The sequence below is a fragment of the Macaca mulatta genome, chromosome 5, assembly GCF_049350105.2.
Source record: "Macaca mulatta isolate MMU2019108-1 chromosome 5, T2T-MMU8v2.0, whole genome shotgun sequence".
NCBI lineage: Eukaryota > Metazoa > Chordata > Mammalia > Primates > Cercopithecidae > Macaca > Macaca mulatta.
The window spans coordinates 26,126,244-26,131,919 of record NC_133410.1 but is presented as its reverse complement, the minus strand read 5'-3'; positions in this window follow the sequence as shown (position 1 = coordinate 26,131,919).

Genomic DNA, 5,676 nt, shown 5'->3' with positions numbered 1-5,676 from the left:
TACGACTGGCTCGCCGTGCTCAGGAGAAATGGTAAGAGAGGTTGCTGTTCTCAACTGAATATGTAATGACTAGAAATCTGTTTAAAGAAAGGCACTCAAAAGATAACTGCTTCAAAACAAACAAGGTTTGTTTTATGGAAAATATCTGATAAACACCTGACTCAGAGAGGCACAAATATTTCTTTTGCTTCAGACCACAGGCACAACCCCACCTGTTTCCTAGACATTTCTAGAAAGTTCACAGCAATCGATGGGCATCATCACTTTCCTAGGCACATCTGATTGGCTGTACTTGGTAGCTGTACTTAGTTCTGCTTTTGGTCCTGACTCAGTGCAGAGAAATCTCTGCTTCCCCTAAGCTTGTCTGCAGTCTGGAAACAGGCTGCCCGCCCCCCCTCCGCAGACCTGCTGACCAAGCCTTACCGCGTTACCTTTCACCCTGAGGCGCTACTTGGAACTGAATGGTAAAATACGAACAGATGGGTACACAGAACAGAGCTAAACACTCAGGAAAGGGAACAGATACTTAAACCCAGCATCAGGTGCTCCATCCCGCTCACCAGCAAACTGTAGCAAGGATCTGCAAAAAAGGAGTGGGAGCAACAGCTAGAGATAGTCCTCTCTCTCTCTCTCTCTCTCTCTCTGTGTGTGTGTGTGTGTGTGTGTGTGTGTGTGTGTGTGTGTGTGTGTGTGCGTGTCTCCACATTCTGGAATTCAGCAGATCCATTTTCATTTCTGTCTAGACTTCAGCACCCACTGGCTGTGTCCCTGATGTCAGGGACCAAGCTTTCCCTGACAGAACAAGCCTTCTAGCTTTAGAAGTGCTGGGAGAAACCTGGGGCCCTGCTTCTTATATGGTAAGATGAAGCCAGGCTTAAGATGCTCCAAAGGAAAAGCTTTGCTTCTCACATCCGGTATTGTGGAGTCAATCGTGTTCCCCAAAATGATAGGCTGAAGTCTGAATCCCTGGTACTTGTGAATGTGACCTTATTTGGAAATAGGGTCTTTAGAGATGTAATCAAGTTGAGATAAGGTCATCCTGGCTTAGAATGGGCCTTAAATCCAATGACTGATGTCCTTGCAAGGAGAGAGAATTGGAGACGCACAGTCATACAGAGAGAATTGGAGACGCACAGTCATACAGAGAGAATTGGAGACGCACAGTCATACAGAGAGAATTGGAGACGCACAGTCATACAGAGAGAATTGGAGACGCACAGTCATACAGAGAGAATTGGAGACGCACAGTCATACAGAGAGAATTGGAGACGCACAGTCATACAGAGAGAATTGGAGACGCACAGTCATACAGAGAGAATTGGAGACGCACAGTCATACAGAGAGAATTGGAGACGCACAGTCATACAGAGAGAATTGGAGACGCACAGTCATACAGAGAGAATTGGAGACGCACAGTCATACAGAGAGAATTGGAGACGCACAGTCATACAGAGAGAATTGGAGACGCACAGTCATACAGAGAGAATTGGAGACGCACAGTCATACAGAGAGAATTGGAGACGCACAGTCATACAGAGAGAATTGGAGACGCACAGTCATACAGAGAGAATTGGAGACGCACAGTCATACAGAGAGAATTGGAGACGCACAGTCATACAGAGAGAATTGGAGACGCACAGTCATACAGAGGGAAAGACTGTGGGAAGACGGCGGCAGAGGCTGGAGTGACGCTGCCACGAGCCAGCCAATGCCAAGGACTGCCTGCAACCACAGGAAGCTAGAAGAGCCAAGGAAGGATTCTCCCCTAGAGCCTTCAGAGAAATGATGGCTCTGCCAACATCTGAACTTCAGACTTTAGTCCTCTAAAACTGTAAGACAATACATGTCTGTCACTACAAGCGGCCCAGCTTGCAGCGGTGTGTTCTGGAAGTCCTGGAACACAAATGCACCCAGGGATACATGGGGGGGAAGCTCAGGAATGAAAAAGAGAAATCCCTGAGGTCAGTGGCACAAATGAGACCACGGTGAACATGAAGACATTCACAACTGGCCCCAAAGAGGCCTCCCATCAGGGCCACACTGAGGTTGCCAATAAAACCCAACCAGGCAGGCTGTGGTCAGGACACATCTGTCCTCCTCAAATGTCCAGGCAGTGTCAGCCACAAGAAAGGTGTCTCCAAGAGCCTTACCAAGGCATCAGAAGAACTGAGATGAGAGGAGTTGACCGCCCAGAGAGGTTGGGAACAGGAGGAGGCTCAAACCGCCATGTGACCAGGCAGCCACATCGCATCATGGTCTGCTCCAAGGAGAGGGGCTGACTGTCCCCAAATAGTTCCCCTCCAGCCTGCCACAGAATTGTTATTTCTAAAATGCCTTAGCTAAGAAGCACATAAACCACTCTCCACTGGTGCCATGACTCTTCCCCGCTGGGACACAGGGGCTGGAGCTGGGCCTAGTAGAGACTAGACACTCCAGTGAGCGGAATGACTGCACCAGTGAAGGAATGCATGATTTGGTAAAAGCAGAGAGAAGAGAGGAGCCCCCCTGGATCCCAGAAAGTAAGCGGCGGGGAATCGAGGGCTGTAGGAAGCACAGCAGAGGAGGGGCTTCTGGAAATGGTGGGCAGAATGGGCATCTTGAAGGGCAGCTCTGGAATGCCAGGCTGACTTAGTGACCCAGACTTTGCTAACCCTCCAGCCTTCTCTCACTCCCTTCTCTTATGTTTTATGCCCAATTCCAAATTGTTTCCAGTTGTCTACACTTGCCTTGCTATTTCGGGCATCCAGGCCTTTGCGCATGCTGTTTCCTGAGCCTGAATGCTGTCCCATTGCATTCTCCAAAACCATTGCTTGTCATCCCCCTCCTCCAGGAAGCCCTCCTGGATAACCCCATCCAGGAGGGCTCCTACTTGCACATCCGACGGTATTGCAACAACCTGGGGTCTTCCAGGGCTCCCTCTTTAGCTCACCTCTATATCCTCAGAAACTAAGACAAACTCCAGGTGAATGTCTAACTTAACTGGGGCGGGATGGGATGGGATGGACAGGACAGGACGGGACGGGATGGGATGGGAGTAGGGGGATGTGGAGTAGGGGGAAGGACAAGGACAAGGATGAGGCTGGCCCAAAGAGGGGAAATACCGAATCAGGAATGGGCCAACAACCAAGACAGATTTGGGGTCTGAAGGGATTCTGCCTGGAATAAACCTGGTTTTGAGTCGTCTGTGAATGCCCTTTAAAGCAGAGTGTGGACATATTTATTTAGGGAAGAAACTAAAGGAATGTGAATCGCCTGGTTTTTTACTCCAAGTCCTCCTGGTTTGGCTTCTGGGATCTGCTTTCCTCAGGCAGCCTCAAGCTGGCCTCCGGCAGCAAACAATCCTGAGGACAATTAATGTCAGCCGTTCTAGAAATCAAACTGTGACTTCTTGGTATCAAGTCCGCCATCAGCTCATTGAAATGGACCTGCCTCCTTCCCCTTTTCTCTCTTGAATGATGAGGAAGTGAATGAATTAGCGAATGAATGAATGAATGAATGAATGAATGAATGAATGAGGTTTATCATGGCAGGATAAATAATACTTGGTCCTAAAAACAAGCATAACAGTGTGGAAACAGCACAGGTTTTGGAGTCAGATGGGCCCAGTTTAATGTCACTTACCAGCTCTGTGACCTTCTGCAAATGGCTGTACCTCTGAGGGGCCCCAGTCTCTCAGCAGCAATATGGTTGTTAGCGAGAACTAAAGATCAACATATAAAGTTTCCAGCACCTAACAGGTGCTTCGTGTCAAGGGTTTCCTTCCTCATTCCTCCATCCTCTCCTTCCTCTCTCCTTTATTCCTTCCTTACAGTCCCTAACATTTGATAAACATCTGCCAGATGGCAAGCCTTGTGTGCAAAGGGCTTTCCTGTGCATCATCTCATTTAATCATTGCTCGCATCCTTATGGGTGAAGGCTGCGGTTAAATACTCTCCTGCATTAGTTTTCTAGGGGTGTTGTAACAAAGTACCACCAACCAGGTGCTGAAAATCACAGACATTTATTATTTGACAGTCTGGAAGCTGCAAGTCCAAGATGGAGGTGTTGGCCCGGATGCCTCCTTCTGAGCGCTGTGAGGGAGAATCTGTTCCGTGCTCTCCCGTCACCTCTGGTGGCTGCAGGCATTCCTTTGCTTGTTGATACATCACCCCAATCCCTGCCTTCACCTTCGCGTGATGTTCCCGTTGTCTGTGTCTATCTCTGCATATAAATTTCCCCTTTGTAAAGAACACAGTCATATTAGTTTAGGGCCCGTCCTCATGATGTCATCTTAACTTGATCATCTGCACAGACCCTATCACCAAATAAGGCTACATTCACGGGTCCTGGGACTTCAACATCTTTTGGGGGACACAGTTAGACCCATAACACCTCCCAAAGGGCAGAACAAAGACTCAAGCCCGTATCCTTCTGTCTCTCTGCCTTTCTCCCCAGAATTGCCTTGGGTTTAACTTTTCATGCAGCAGTTCAGGAAAAATGCAGTGTGAGCACTCTCGCCACAGGGAGACTGCTTGGGGGACAGCAGGTCAGATTGGAAAGAGACCTTAAGTGTCCTCCAGTACAATACTATCATTTTACAAATAAGGATGTTGAGGTCCGAAGAGGGACAGTGACTTGTACAAGGTCACACTGCTGGATAGAAATGAGCCAGGGCTAGGACTCAGGTCCCAGATTCCCCCTGCAGACATTGTCTCGGCTGTAGAAAATTCCTGCACTAATCCCGCACCAAGAAGCTGCTAGCTCCTACATTCACACTCCCCATGAATGCTGGGGAAGAAAACATTTTTTAAACATAAATTTCTGAATAAAAGCTTCAAACGCCCAGTTGCATCAAATGACTGCAGTAAGCGAAGTGTGTGTTTTAAGCAGATGAACAGACTATTATTATTATCATTATGATGATGATGATGATGATGATTCTAATACTCAGGACAAAATTGTCAGCAAGTCCAAGAATGCCACTTGTGTCCAGTTTGAAGAAAACAGGTGTAGAAAACGACCTACGGAAATGGAGTCACAGTTTCAGCTAAATACATATTTAATTCCTTATGTATTTTTTACATTTTGTTTTGTACAGGACAGTTTACCCAGTTAATGGGGAAGTGGAATGTATTGTCACCAAGTTGCTGGGGTTTTTTTCTTACTCAGTCTTGAAGTGCCCCCTAGTGAAATGTTTTAACTTTTTAAAAGTTGAGAATTAAGCCAGAAATAAGATTTTCAAAAAGCGGAATAACATTTTAGAAAGAAATGGGGACAAATTGGAGGTGGAGGGATGGCTCCTTTGTTTTAAGGGGATTTGAACGTGATTATTTTACAATCCATTCCTGAGCCCTTTTCTGTATGCGCCCTCACGCTGGTCGCCTTGTAGACTCGTCCCTGAGAAAGGAGGGTTTTACCTCCAGAGCGCACACCAGAGAAATCTTGCAAGCTGACTTGCAGCCAGGCAGAGGGGAGCAGCCAGCCTGCCACAGACACTGTGGCCACAAAAAGGCCAGGGATTCCGCCATTTTCTCAAAGAGGAGTTATGAAACCTATGCCAACGCTAGGTTTGTGCACGGGCAGTTTTAGGGAGCATCTTTTGATGTGAGGAAATCTGAGAGTCATTCTTTGGTCACTGCAAACCATGCAATGCTGTTTGTACTGAAAACAGCATTTGAAAGCGGAGCTTGCGGAGGG